Genomic DNA, 15942 nt, shown 5'->3' with positions numbered 1-15942 from the left:
CCAGGTCTGTAGCAATGACCCAATATAGACACAACTGGCCACACTTATCATACTCAAAATGTTTAAATCATGTCCACAGGCTGCCATTTTTTTCAATCAACAACTCATACTTTAACAGGCAAGGTTACAAACTCAATACAATTTGAAAAGTTTGTCCAGACTGCAGGTGAGACCCTCTTCTTGGAGTGGAATGACAACATAGTCATTGGTAGCCACGATGACATATTTTGTTGATGTTGTGCTGCAATGTCCAATGCTCACCAGACCAGGTTGCATCACTGGAGCAGGGTCAGTGGTTTGTAGGTCATGGAAGCTTGTTCCTGGCTAAAACAGTGTATGCAACACATTTTACTACATCATCTTTACAAGTTATGAATAATTTACTTAAGAATATAAAACAAGTGAGATATCTTATCACAAATTAAGGTATTCTTACTTGTTTAATGTCCAACATGTAGGACAGCGCTGATTTGATGCTGCATTTTGTCCATCCCTTAGATCTTCTTGACTCAGTAGGGGGCAGATAATGTGTGAGCATCTTCAGTGCTCTAAAGCACCTTGATTCTGTAGAAATAGAAAAATACACAGTTTATATAACTGACATGTGAGACTGTAAGGTTAAATGTGTGTCAACCTGGGGAGTCTTCTATGCACCGAAGATAACACAAAAAGGCATGATAATCCTCCATAAATAAACTAAACCTTGCCAGCACTCTCAGCTTCTGGTGGTTCATCTTTTCCTTCAAGAGCAGCCAGCTTCAACAACTTTGGTCCCATTTGCGTAGAAAGATGTCGGTCTTGTTTGGAAACATCTTCTCAAAATCTCTGTCGATCTGTTAAGTTTTACCAACAGGACAACGCAAGGGTGATTAGATAAGGTTATATGCAAATCCATTTGAGAGTGCAGGTGGTGATTAAATTTACTGACTTACCAGATATGGCATATCAATGAAACCAGGGTAGTTCTCAACAATCTCTGCCAGAGTAGGTGACTGATTAGATATCCAGTATCTTCGGTGGAAGTCGGTTTTGTCCATACACATCTTGATGGAAGAAAGGTTCTCCGGACTAGGCTTCATCCTTTTGATCACAGTTATCCATTCTTGGACAGACTCATCACTTTCTGTAACTTCTTCAAGTCGAACACTGACTTCAGATGAGCCACCCCTTCTGCAATAACGGCGCCCATCATCGCTTAGTTTTTGGCTGATATTCCTCAGCTTATCTTCCAGAAAGCCAGTGTGGCTTGTTGGATCATAGAAGTGTTCCTTTACAACACAGAATACAAGTGAAACGCAAATAAAACAGTGATCTAATGAGGTACTATCAGAATCAAATCGACGTAATGTGTGTTTCACACTCTAACAACATTCCCTTACATATCCTTTTTCCTCTTCCATATTGATGTTAAGTGATGGGAAAAGTGGCACAATTGTTCTGACGAGGAGTTTTTTGTCCGCACTTACTGGATAACTGAAGAAAAACATAAAGAAGAAAAAGGACACATTAACATTGGGCATAACATTAGACCTCCTGTAGTTCAAAATAAAAGTGACAAATGTCTACTTACAATCCCTTTTTTTCAACAAGGAAACTGACGGCAGTTGTTACCAGTACCCTTTTACCATTTTTCTGTAAGTGAAGTGAAGTGAATTATATTTATATAGTGCTTTTTCTCTAGTGACTCAAAGTGCTTTACATAGTGAAACCCAATATCTAAGTTACATTTAAACCAGTGTGGGTGGCACTGGGAGCAGGTGGGTAAAGCGTCTTGCCCAAGGACACAACGGCAGTGACTAGGATGGCTGAAGCGGGGATCGAACCTGGAACCCTCAAGTTGCTGGCACGGCCGCTCTCCCATTCTCCTCGTAGAATGCAAAAATCCTGGGATCTTTTTGTTGGAGGTGAGTCTTCACACTCTCAGGATCAAGATCACTGGCTGCTGTTGAAATCTGAAGGAACAGTCCATATACACAGTATTTTATTTGAACCAATATACTGCTGTAGAGATATTACCACTTAATCTAAGCACTGGGATAATAATACTTCACATACAAGGCACACCAGCTCGCTAAACAGAATATTATGTTTAGTGATCTTCCTTAAATTAACAGACATGAACAAATGAACAAACATACCCGCTGTACTTCCATTTCCTGTGTGGTGACAGCAGTGGCACTGACATCACAAACATCTGATTGAATGGACTTAATAGAATTTGGAATGTATCCATGTTTTCAACATTGCAGTTCACATCAGTGTCAAGTATTCATTAAAATCTGAGCAGAACTTCAGAATTCTGATCATTTCTGCTTTGCACGACAGTGCAGATGTACACGCCTCTGTAATGTCCTTGACATTACCAGGAGTGTAAGTCTTCTTCAAAATGTCTCTGCCATCCAAGATGACTGTTGTGAGAGATCTGGGAGAAGCCATTCTTTTACATGTCTATAAACAAAAATATACAGAGAATGAACACAAATCCAATACCAAGCTGACAACAGAAGGACTTAGTGTAGAATAATAAAAATGTAATCAAAGCCTAACAGAAATTATAATACACAGTCTGAACAGGCTAAATTTTAAGACATTTTGAACCACTATGAACCATTATTAGTCCAGTGCAAATATGGCTCATGGCATGAGATTAACTGATCATAGGTGACTTGATTTCTGAAACAACATTGACTATGATTGGAAATGGCCTTTAATACCAATGCAACATATGGACAGATTAAAAACTTAAAAAAGGGAATTTAAAATTGAGATAACATACCCAAAAGAAACCATGAATAGTTTTAAAGTCAACCAGTGCAGTTTTGTCAAAGAGTTTAATTGATACTGTGGAGACTTTCTTACTATCAAACCTTACCTTAGTAATGTTAGCTAACTTGTGGAAACAAACCTGCAAAATAAAAAGCCAAAATTAATTTAGCCATTAACCAACATTATGTACACACAGCATAACCAGGCTACTATTTGAAAGAGCCCTAAAAAAAATAATAATGGAGGTTTAGCATATCTAGCAATATGGCTAGCTGTTCATCAGCACATGCACAACTTGACATCTTGTCAGTAGGTTACAGTCACACATTCCCAGCAAAACTACCACTATTACACCCTTTAAGATACAACAATGTGCAAGTAGACTGGAATATGCTTACTTTCATTAAGAAATTTGGACTGATAGTCACAGAGGTCTGGCGGTAATGGCCACGTAGATCACCGAAAAGGCGGGACGTTTTTTTTCTTCCAAACTATGGCCACCCAGCTGATTGGTCAAAGCTCATGACACAATGTTGTGTAGCATGTCTGTGTAACTCTCCCCTCAGGAAAATCCTGTGATTTAACACATTTGTTGAAATCATCATTACACAAAACATGTGTTGATTTCTAACACATTCGTTTGAAGAGTGTGGAAATATATACACATATTTTAGGCCACCGTAACATTCCACAGTTTGAAAAGTAACACTGTTGGCATATAGGAAAATACAACCATACTTGATTTGTCATTTTTAATGTTGAACAACTTAACCATGTTTAAAGTCTTCCTTAAAAAAGGGAAGCAGGCACACATACAGCAGAATGTGTGGCATTTTTTACAGCCAAAATATTGTCAAAAAAACAAACTCAGTGTCATGTTCAAAATCAGAAATAAAAGACCGGGAAATATTTTCACACATTCAACAGTTAGTCACTCCTCTGTTACACAGAAATATCCTGCAGTTATCTTGCCATACATACAGTATGATTGGTGTGTGTATTTACTTGTGTTGAACAGGACCAATTGCAGCCATCCCAACGGGAGGTCATGGAGGCCAAAATAAACATTTTGGAGTACAGATGCCAAAGAGACTCTCTCCAGGCTGACAGGAGAAGTCTCCAAGCCCAGCTGGAGTCTGCTGAGTGCACTTACCGTGCTGATAGGAGAACTCTCAAAGCTCAGCTGCAGTCTGTCAAGGACACGTTCTTTGCGACCAAGAAAAGTGTCCAAGATGAGATTTGCAAGCTTGACTTGAAATGTAAGGAACGTAGATTCTACAATCTGACATTACAATATTGTTAAGTTTAAGCAATCTCTTGCAGCGGATCAGCTGCAGGCAGACCAAGAGATAGCAGAACTAAGAAAAACTACTTGAGTGGGCTGATAATTAACTGTTTCATTTGTAACTTGTATTTTTGTATCTTACCTTAACTGAAACTTGTATTTCTGTTTGGAGAGCGAATAGCAGCGAGTAGCGGAGCGAGCAGCAGATGCTGAGCCGGGAGAGGAAGGGACAGAGAGCCGGCTGAAAAGTGAGCCGAAAAGCAACTCATAAAAGACTTCATTTTTTGAAAAATAAAAGAAGTCAACTCTGCTCAAGTATGATTTTGATTGATTGAGACTTTTATTAGTAGATTGCACAATGAAGTACATATTCCGTACAATTGACCACTAAATGGTAACACCGATAAGTTTTTCAACTTGTTTAAGTCGGGGTCCACGTAAATTAATTTATGATATGTTGGAGCAGCAGGCAGCTATATACTCTGCATTGACCCACAACACCCTGAAGACAAGTGTCAAAGACATCATCAACCTGTCTGATGATGTGAGAGTGGCAGAGGAGGTCCTCCAGGTGCTTAAACCCCTCAAAACTGTTACATCTCTACTGAGCACTGAAACTTTACCATCTGTGTCAATGATCCTGCCACTGAAAACAAGGATTGTACAATCCATGACTCCAAGTGTGGAAGACAGCAGCATCACTCCAGATGTCAGGCTTTATTTCACTACCTATGTTTCAAGGAAGATGATGTGCCTTCTTATGTTGCACTTTAACTTGTTTTTTATTATTGGTCATTAGTCCAAGTTTAAAGAAAGGAGAAGTGCCTTTTTATGTTGCACTATTATGTTAAAAGGAAGATAAAAATGCATGCCATGAATTGATTAACGTGGACCCCGACTTAAACAAGTTGAAAAACTTATTGGGGTGTTACTATTTAGTGGTCAATTGTACGGAATATGTACTGTACTGTGCAATCTACTAATAGAATTTTCAATCAATCAATCAAAAAGTCAAGTTGATTAACAGATTGTATTATTCTCCAGTGCAATAACAGTACTGAAATGAAGGCTAAAAGGGCATGAATGGGAGCTTTAAAAAAATAGAACTAAATAGTTACTTTTCACAATACTTTTTGGTGTAAGTAACTGAGTTACTTTTGAAATAAAGTAACTAGTAACTGTAACTAGTTACTGGTTTTCAGTAACTAACCCAACACTGGTCACGGATGGGTTTGGGAAGAGTGTTCCAGAGGGTGGGAGCAGCGATGGAGAAACCTCTGTCACCCCAGGTCCGAAGCTTGGTTCTGAGTGGTGGGGAGAAGATTGGCATCAGAGGAGCAGAGGCTGCGTGAAGGGGTATGGAGGTGAAGCAGGTTGGTGAGGTAGCAGGGGGCCTGGTTGTGGAGGGCTTTGTGGGTGAGGAGGAGGATTTTAAAGTGGATCCGGTGAGGAACGGGGAGCCAGTGGAGTTTCTGGAGGACTGGGGTGATGTGCTCACGGGAGCGGGTGTGGGTGAGCAGGCGGGCGGCAGAGTTTTGAATGTATTGGAATTTATTAAGAATTTTGCAAGATGAGCCGTAGAGGATGCTGTTACAGTAGTCAAGTCTGGAGGTGATGAAGGCATGGATCAGGGTTTCAGCGGCAGAGAAGGAGAGGGATTTCAGCGGCAGAGAAGGAGAGGGATGGACGGAGACGAGCAATATTTTTGAGGTGGAAGAAAGCAGTTCTTGTGATGTGGTTGACATGGTGTTGAAAAGAGAGGTTATTGTCCAGAATGACTCCGAGGTTGCGGATGTGAGTGGATGGGGACAGAGTGGAGTTGTGAGCAGTTTTGGTGAGGGATTTGGGGCCGATAAGCATGTCACATTTGTCAGTTGAGTTTGAGGAAGTTGGAGTGCAGCCATGATTTGATTTCAGTGAGGCAGTCGGTCAGGGTGGAGAGATTTTGTGGAGATGTATAGCTGGACATCATCTGCGTAGCAGTGGAATTGGAGGTGATGGCGGCGGATGATTCTACCGAGGGGGGAGCATGTACAATGAAGAGAAGTGGACCAAGCACCGAACTCTGGGGGACACCTTGTGACAGAGGGGCAGTACTACCTTCAGAAGAAAGTGTATGTACTACAGTACAAGGACAGAATTACTTATATAATATACTATCTTTAGAAGAAAGTGTAAATACATACAGTACGTATATACTGTATTTAGGAGTATTGATGTACTACAGTATACATACATACTTACTACATATATATAAATATGTATATATACAGTAGTTCTGATGTTGTGACCTCTGTATAATACACCTTTTCGCTGGTTACTAATAAATATCTATCGATCGAAAACTTCACTATAGTAATAGTAATTATACGTCAGGGGCCGAGGTCCGCGCATGCGCGAAGACAACGTCCCCTTTTTGACGGCATTCTGTGACGTCACGTTTTGTTATGTTAGAATATTTTATGAGTGTGTTGTCTATAAACTAGCTTACCTAAAAGTAAAGGGGAACATGAGGGGGATATTTAAAAACATGTTGTATAATTATAATGCAATACACATTAATGTTTAAAACGCAAGATTTTAGCCGAGGAGCTATTGCTAGCTGTTGTGCTAAGTTGCTACAAAGAGATATAGGTCATCGAGCAAATGTATACATGTAAATAAAGCTGTAGTCACTCACCAAAACCAAAACTTTGCATCACTCGGGAGTAGAGAAGCCGTCGCTGCCGCATTTTTCGAAATGTTTGGTAGTTCCACGCATGCGCGAAGAGTACGTCACTTCCGTCAATGGTTCAGTGGTTTTTAATAACTTTCCTGCCTACACAGTTCATTTTTATAATCTTTATTCGAGTAACAATTTCCGATAGAAGATTGCATACAAAACAACCGTTACTTAGGAATATAGTATTTATTTTGAAACCGCACAGAAACCGGAAGCAGCCTTATGGCAAATAAATACATCTTTAAAAAAACTAAACGTTATATACATCAAATATATCAATCCACGATACTGATCATTCTACGTTTTAGTGATACAACAAAAAATTAAACTAAAAAAAAAAGAAGTTCAAAAAGCCATCGTAAACACGCAAGGGCCGAGGTCCGCGCATGCGCAAAGAGAACGTCACTTCCGGGACTTTTTATTTCGATGGCGTTTCTGCGACTTCATGTTTTGTGATATTTGAATGTTTTATGAATCTGTTGTATAAAAGCTAGTTTATCTCAAGGGAACAATAATATAAACATGAACAAGGGGGTAAATTTAACAAAAAATCAGTGCGTATTACCGCCACATTTCAACCACTTTCACAAATCTGTCATTGCAATGATTGACGCACGAGGGCTGGAGAATGTTCAAAGACAATTAATTTCCACTGATAGGGCCTAAGTTTAAGAATAAACTTAAACATTTTCAACAATATGAATTAAATTAAATCTAAACAATCCATCCTAATTATAAGAATAAACTTAAACATAAGTGATAACTTTTTAAATTGACTTTCAGTCAACCTAAACAATTTTGTAAACATCAGTGAAATGATCTTCTTTAAACATTCTCCTCAGTACAAAACAAGCAAACAAGCACTTCTTTCCCTCAGTTTCCTCACCAGTTGCGTCTTCTGAGTCCACACAGGAGCTGTCTTCCTTCCTCTTAGCATCAAGTCAAAAGGAGTGACTCATTGAAGCTCAAACATTTGGAGCATGTGCACTGAGCAGGTGAACAGGTGACTTCAATCAAAGCAATCTGTTGGAAGCAAGTGGAGATGTTCAGCCCTCAGCTCTCACTGTTGCCCCTTCAGGCCTGGAGTGTGCTCTACATGCTGCTCTGTACTTTGACTTGACAATATGTAATATGTACAATATACACACTGCAAGCATATATATATATATATATATATATATATATATATATATATATATATATATATATATATATATATCATGTAGTAACAGACACCTTCATAACAATATGTAATATGTACAATATACACACTGCAAGTATATATATATATATATATATATATATATATATATATATATATATATATATATATAATGTAGACACAGACACCTTCATAACAATATGTAATATGTACAATATACACACTGCAAGTATATGTATCATGTAGTAACAGACACCTTCATAACAATATGTAATATGTACAATGTACACACTGTGACTTCGATAATAAATATGGCAGTGCCATGTTGGCACTTTTTTCCATAACTGGAGTTGAAGTTGTTCTCTTATTTTGGTTAACCTTGTTACATTGTTTAATGCATCCAGAATCACAACAAAATTAGGCATAATAATGTGTTATTCTACGACTGTATGTATCGGTATCGGTTGATATCGGTATCGGTAATTAAGAGTTGGACAATATCAGAATATCGAATATTGGCAAAAAAGCCATTATCTGAAATCCCTACTTTTTATAAATGTTATAAATAAACCATGAATTGATTTACGTGGACCCCGACTTGAACAAGTGTAAAAACTTATAGGGGTGTTACCATTTAGTGGTCAATTGTACGGAATATGTACTGTACTGTGCTATCTACTAATAAAGTTTCAATCAATCAATCGAAAAAACACACACACCATTGCTAGTGTTGCGGGAGGCACAGTACGCATGGAGCTGCCCGGCGAGTGAGTAGTACTTTGTTTAAATTCTGCACGATGAAGTTTTATACGAGAGTTTTCTCGAAACATTTTCCTTTGTACTGCTATGAAATGAAAAGAATGAAGCACAATGAAAAATACTTTACCCAGATTGCAGTGGAGTAAACATTTGGCTGCCATGTTAACTACCAAACCGTAACTTAAAAGGGTTGGTTGAACAGCTATTAAGGCATGACGCAATCACCACCCATGTTAACTACCGAACCGTAACTTAAAAGAGTTGGCTGAACAGCTATTATGGCATGACCCAATCGCCGCCTATTATGACTACAAAACCATAACTCAAAAGGGTATTGGCTGAACAAATATAAGGACTATAAGGCGGCCGGGCACCCGGGCGAGGCACAGTTAACACGAGCTGCGATTACATCATCCCTTAATAGCTGTTCAGCCAACCTTTTTCAGTGACGGTTTGTAGTAAACACAAGAGGCAATTGCATCATCCCGTAATAGCTGTTCAGCCAACCTTTTTAAGTGACTGTTCGGTAGTTAACACGAGCGGCGATTGCATCATCCCTTAATAGCTGTTCAGCCAACCTTTTTAAGTGACGGTTCTGTAGTTAACACTTGCGGCGATCGTATCGTCCCTTAATAGCTGCTCAGCCAACCTTATTAAGTTACGGTTCGGTAGTTAACACGAGCGGCCATTGCATCATATCTTTGGGAGAAAAAAAACACTTGAATGGTCAGCCAACCCTTTTAAGTTACGGTTCTGTAGTTAACATGGTCAGCGATTGCGTCGTACCTTAATAGCTGTTCAGCCAACCCTTTTAAGTTACGGCTCTGTAGCTAACATGGTCAGCGATTGCGTCATATCTTAATAGCTGTTCAGCCAACCCTTTTAAGTTACGGTTCTGTAGTTAACATGGTCGCCCATTGTGTCGTACCCTAATAACTGTTCAGCCAACCCTTTTAAGCTACAGTTTGGTAGTTAACACATTCCGCGATTGGGTCATGCCTTAATTGATGTTCATCCAACCCTTTTAAGTTATGGTTCTGTATTTAACATGGGCTTCGATTGCGTCGTACCTTAATAGCTGTTCAGCCAACCCTTTTAAGTTACGGTTCGGTAGTTAACATGGGCGGCGATTGGGTCATGCCTTAATAGCTAAAATTATGGAATTCCTGGAAAAGATGTCGCCGTGACGACAGTTTGTTCACCCCCAAAAAAGCTATTATTCTGTAAAGCCAAGACCTCAACTGACTGTCATGGAATAGATATGGTAATGATAAAAAAGGTTGTAGAAGAAATTTCAGAACCTCTGACATATATCAGCAGCGTATCATTTCTAACCGGCAAATTCCATGACAAAATGAAAATTGCAAAAGTCGCACCAATTTATAAGAATGGAGACATACACCAGTTTACCAACTACAGACCAGTTTCATTAATTCCACAATTCTCCAAAATCATGGAATAAGTATTCAATACCCGATTAGATATATTTATCAACAAAAGTGGGACGCTCGTGGAGAACCAATATGGTTTCCCAGCAAATATCTCAACATGGATAGCATTAATCAAAATAACAGAGGAAATTACCAATGCCATAGATGGTAAAGAATGTGCGGCCGCAGTATTCATGGACTTAACAAAAGCATTTGACACAATTAATCATGATATTTTAATACAACAATTAGAACGATTTGGCATCTGAGGCTTGGTCTTGAACTGGGTAAGAAGCTATTTAACCAACAGGAAGCAATATGTGAAGATGGGTGAAAATATGTCAACACGGCTAGTTATATCTTGTGGTGTACACCAGGGATCAATACTGGGACCAAGATTGTTTAATCTTTATATAAAATACATTTGTAAAGGAATAAGTAGTAGAAAATGGATGTGCTATGTGTTAAACATGCTTGTATTATCTTTAAACACCTTTAACTTGTTAACAATATTAACTATATGTGTTAAACATACTTGTATTATCTTTAAACACCTTTAACTTGTTAACAATATTAACTATGTGTTAAACATGCTTGCATTATCTTTAAACACCTTTAACTTGTTAACAATATTGTGAAGTTAAAAACTCAGAAGTGACAGTAATCCATGCCCTCCATGGTCAAATTCTTTGTAAACTACAATTCCCAGAATGCCAAGGTAAAATGGCTGCCAAATGACTAATTGAAGGCACCTGAAAAGGACAGAGGTTCAGTCAGACTTAGTGATGGGTCCGGCAACACCGATGCATCGGCGCATGCGTTGAGCTCATAGAGCAAAACCCTGTGTCGGTGCGCGTACCGCTTTTAGAAAGTCACGTGACCGATCATGAGCTGTTTTGGTCACGTGACCGATACGCGAACTGTGTCGCACTGACGCCTCCTCTGTGCCCTGTGAGCGGGTCTTTTCTACAGCCGGAGAAATAATAACTAAGAAGAGAAAGCGTCTAAAATTGAATACGTTGGAAAAACTGTTTTTTTTTTAATAAAAATGTGTAAAAAATAAATAAATAATAATTTCCAGGTCCACAAGCATCCTCATTCACAACACGTTCTCTTAGATTTCCATGTTATGATACATGTTCACATTATTTATTGACTGTATCTAAAAAAGACAAAAAATATATTTTTATTTAAATGAAGTTATGAAATAATCCTAAATGAAATACAATGACTTGGTTTATATTATTGTATATACTAGGTCAGTGGTTCACAACCTTTTTTCAGCAATGTACCCCCTGTGATTTTTTTTTTAATTCAAGTACTCCCTAATCAGAGCAAAGCATTTTTGTTTGAAAAAAAAAGACAAAGAAGTAAAATACAGCACTATGTCATCAGTTTCTGATTTATTAAATTGTATAACAGTGCAAAATATTGCTCATTTGTAATGGTCTTTCTTGAACTATTTGGAAAAAAAGATATACAAATAACTAAAAACTTGTTGAAAAATAAACAAGTGATTCAATTATAAATAAAGATTTATACACATAGAAGTAATCATCAACTTAAAGTGCCCTCTTTGGGGATTGTATTAGAGATCCATCTGGATTCATGAACTTAATTCTAAACATTTCTTCACACACAAAAAAAATCTTTAACATCAATATTTATGGAACATGTCCACAAAAAAATCTAGCTGTCAACACTGAATATTGCATTGTTGCATTTCTTTTCACAGTTCTTTTTGACAGACATTTTAGTGACAAACCTGAGCTTGTGCTTCACTGAGTTTATGAACTTACTAAACTTTATTTTGTTGAAGTATTATTCAATAAATATATTTATAAAGGATTTTTGAATTTTTGCTATTTTTAGAATATTCAAAAAAAATCTCACGTACCCCTTGGCATACCTTCAAGTACCCCCAGGGGTACGCGTACCCCCATTTGAGAACCACTGTACTAGGTCATAAAATCAGTGTCAGTTGAGTCGGTCCATAGGTTGCCTGTAGGGATTTTTAATGTCCAGCAGATGTCAGTATTTAGTGACACAGTATCAACACAGTATCAATACAGTTTTGCAATGTGTCGAAACGCTTCATGACGCCTCATGAACCCATCACTACGTTACAGTAATCGAGACGAGACGTAACGAACGCATGAATAATGATCTCAGCGTCGCTAGTGGACAAAATGGAATGAATTTTAGCGATATTACGGAGATGAAAGAAGGCCGTTTTAGTAACACTCTGAATGTGTGACTCAAATGAGAGAGTTGGGTCGAAGATAATACCCAGATTCTTTACTGAGTCGCTTTGTGTAATTGTTTGGTTGTCAAATGTTAAGGTAGTATTATTAAATAAATGTCGGTGTTTAGCAGGACCGATAATCAGCATTTCCGTTTTCTTAGTGTTGAGTTGCAAGAAGTTAGCGGACATCCATTGTTTAATTTCATTAAGACACGCCTCCAGCTGACTACAATCCGGCGTGTTGGTCAACTTTAGGGGCATGTAGAGTTGGGTGTCATCAGCATAACAATGAAAGCTAACACCGTATTTGCGTATGATGTCGCCTAGCGGCAGCATGTAAATACTAAAGAGTGCAGGGCCAAGAACCGAACCCTGGGGGACTCCGCACGTTACCTTAACATAGTCCGAGGTCACATTGTTATGGGAGACGCACTGCATCCTGTCAGTAAGATAAGAGTTAAACCACGACAAGGCTAAGTCTGACATACCAATACATGTTTTGATACGCTCTAATAAAATTTTATGATCGACGGTATCGAAAGCAGCGCTAAGATCAAGAAGCAGCAACATAGATGATGCATCAGAATCCATCGTTAGCAGTAGATCATTAGTCATTTTTGCGAGGGCTGTCTCCGTAGAGTGATTTGCCCTGAAACCAGATTGAAAAGGTTCGCAGAGATTGTTAGACACTAAGTGTTCATTTAGCTGCTGTGCGACAATTTTTTCGAGGATTTTCGCGATAAACGGAAGGTGGGACACCGGCCGGTAGTTTACCATGAGGTCAGGATCGAGGTTAGGTCTTTTGAGCAGAGGATGAATAACCGCTTTTTTGAATGCTAGTGGAACAGTGCCAGAAGAAAGTGATAAGTTTATAATATTTAGCACTGATGGACCTAATAATACAAAAAGCTCCTTGATAAGTTTCCCAGGAAATGGGTCAAGTAAACATGTTGTTTGTTTTGTCCCCTTAACACATCTTAACAATTCCTCTAATGTTATTTCATCAAAGAGAGAGAAACTATTTTGGAGGACGGTATCCGTCGTAGATACAGTCGTATCTGTGTTAATAGAACCCAGTTGTAGCTGCGATGCATTGTCTTTAATCTCCTTTCTAATGAGTTCAATTTTCTTATTAAAGAAATTCATAAAATCATCTGCCGAGTGGGTGGAGCTACTGGGAGGAGTCCCTTGTTGGGTTAGCGATGCTACTGTACTAAACAAAAATTTAGGATCATTTTTGTTGAGGTGGATGAGATTTGAGTAATATTTAGCTTTAGCTAAGGTAAGCATGTGTTTATAAGTTATTAAACTATCACTCCATGCTTGATGGAAAACCTCAAGTTTAGTAGCACGCCATTTACGTTCCAGCTTTCTACACGATCATTTCTGGGCTCTAGTTTCTTCTGTAAACCATGGGGTGCGCCTTTTAGGGGCTCTTTTTAGCTTTAGCGGGGCTATACTATCAATGGTGTCGCGCAGGGCGTCATTAAAGTTGTTAGTGAGGTTATCAATAGAGCCGACATAATTTAGGAATGGTGCCATTACCAAAGGCAGGCCAGCAAGAGTCATCGTTGTGGCAGCATTAATGTTGCGGCTGCTATAGTAGTTATTTTTATTAGTTTGTTGACAATGAGTCAGAACTTCAAATTTTATAAGGTAATGATCGGACATTACTTTAGTATACGGGAGTATCGTAACTTTGGAGGTGGTGACATCCCTGACAAGCACTAGATCTATCGTATTACCGTTGCGATGCGTAGGTTCATTTATTATTTGTGTAAGACCACAGCTATCAATTATAGTCTGGAGCGCCATGCACTGAGGGTCCGATGGGGTATTCATATGGATATTAAAGTCCCCCATTATGATTATATTGTCGGCGTGCGTCACTAAATCAGCAACAAACTCTGAAAATTCACTGATGAATTCCGAATAGAGTCCTGGGGGGCGGTAGATAACAGCCAGGTGGAGAGGCAGCGGTGTGACAAATCTCATAGTAAGCACCTCAAACGAGTTATATTTATTATTTAGGTTCGGGGTAAGGTTAAAGTTTTTGTTGTATATGAGTGCGACTCCCCCACCCCTTTTAATGGGACGGGCAATATGCGCTCCCGCATAGCCAGGAGGAGACGCCTCACCCAGCGCAAAGAAATCGTCTGGTTTGAGCCAGGTCTCGGCGAGACCAATGACGTCAAGATTATTGTCTCTAATGACCTCATTAACTAATAACGTTTTGGAAGATAATGATCTTATGTTTAAGAAGCCCATATTATAGGTAGTTGATTTGTTTTGAGGAGTTTTTGTTGAAATTATCCGTAGTAGCAATATTAATAATGTTGCGTTTATTATTTGTAGTGCACATATCTAGGAATTGATATGACGGGAATTTTCCGATTGTTTGCTTGATGTTGTGATAAACTGAACGCATCATAACTTGCCACCTCAGTAGAGTGCATGTCTACTTCTGACACAGTCATCACAGAAAAAACATTTTTTGAGTTGTGTATTGTTCTAAAATAATTGCTATGTGTGCAGGGATTATCCAGCCTGGCGCTGGCTAATTCTATTTTAACTGACTCCTCACCCGGACTAGCGCTTCTTTGAGGATTAGCCTTTCGCTTTGTTGTTAGCCCCGCTCGGCATCCCCGCTTCTGCTTCCGCTCACACCGCTTACGTGTCTTCCGTTGACGGTCCCCGCTGGCACTTAACTCCGCTGCTTCAGAGGCCGCTGGATGTAGCCAGCGAAGTATTCCCATGCTAGCGAGGAGGTCCAAAGTACACGCATCTTTCAGTCTATAACGGCCCGATCTATCCACATCCGGAATCGTTTGTCGGTCGTATGTGATCACGAAGTGTCCACGCTGTGAGCCAGCCATGAAAAAGACAGAATTGACGGGTATTTTTGCCAAATAGCTCTACACTTCCAAGAGCGTCTGCAAGCCGCTGCCATCAGAGCGCCGCCATCTTGTTGGCAAAGTTGGTAGAGTGGCCGTGCCAGCAATCGGAGGGTTTCTGGTTACTGGGGTTCAATCCCCACCTTCTACCATCCTAGTCACGTCCGTTGTGTCCTTGGGCAAGACACTTCACCCCTTGCTCCTGATGGCTGCTGGTTAGCGCCTTGCATGGCAGCTCCCGCCATCAGTGTGTGAATGTGTGTTTGAATGGGTGAATGTGGAAATACTGTCAAAGCGCTTTGATTACCTTGAAGGTAGAAAAGCGCTATACAAGTACAACCCGTTTACCCGTTTAACTGCCACATTCAATATGACAGTTATGTAAACATTACTCTTAAACCGCAAATGCAAAATGGCTAATAATGCCTGGAGAAATGTATCTTTGTGAGTTTTACTGGAAAAAATAAATAAAAATTGTCAGGTTTGTAATGACACAAGTTACTTTTTTTTACTCAATATGACAGAATATTTGTCATACTAAATGTGAAAGTTATATAAACATAACTACAAAACCAAACATGCATTATGTGTAAACATGTCTGTAACATTGTATCCATGTGAGTTTTACTAGAATCAGTTGTTTTTGTAAGGTTTGCATGTACAAAATATTGGTTTTACT

The 15942-nt window shown here is 39.1% G+C and overlaps 1 protein-coding gene and 1 long non-coding RNA gene across 2 annotated transcripts in view; one reads left to right on the top strand and one right to left on the bottom strand.

Annotated features, from left to right (window-relative positions):
• Positions 1–15942, top strand: part of LOC133585516 (casein kinase II subunit alpha) — a 184156-nt gene that overhangs the window by 154794 nt on the left and 13420 nt on the right. The window lies entirely within an intron of this gene.
• LOC133585393 (uncharacterized) lies at positions 3346–15441 on the bottom strand. The gene is made up of 3 exons (XR_009813983.2): positions 14954–15441; positions 7660–7796; positions 3346–4292 (listed from the first exon to the last, which is right to left on the bottom strand). It is a non-coding gene; the product is annotated as an uncharacterized lncRNA (long non-coding RNA).

Source organism: Nerophis lumbriciformis, linkage group LG03 (assembly GCF_033978685.3).
Source record: "Nerophis lumbriciformis linkage group LG03, RoL_Nlum_v2.1, whole genome shotgun sequence".
Lineage (NCBI taxonomy): Eukaryota > Metazoa > Chordata > Actinopteri > Syngnathiformes > Syngnathidae > Nerophis > Nerophis lumbriciformis.
This window is presented reverse-complemented; position numbering and strand designations above follow the sequence as displayed.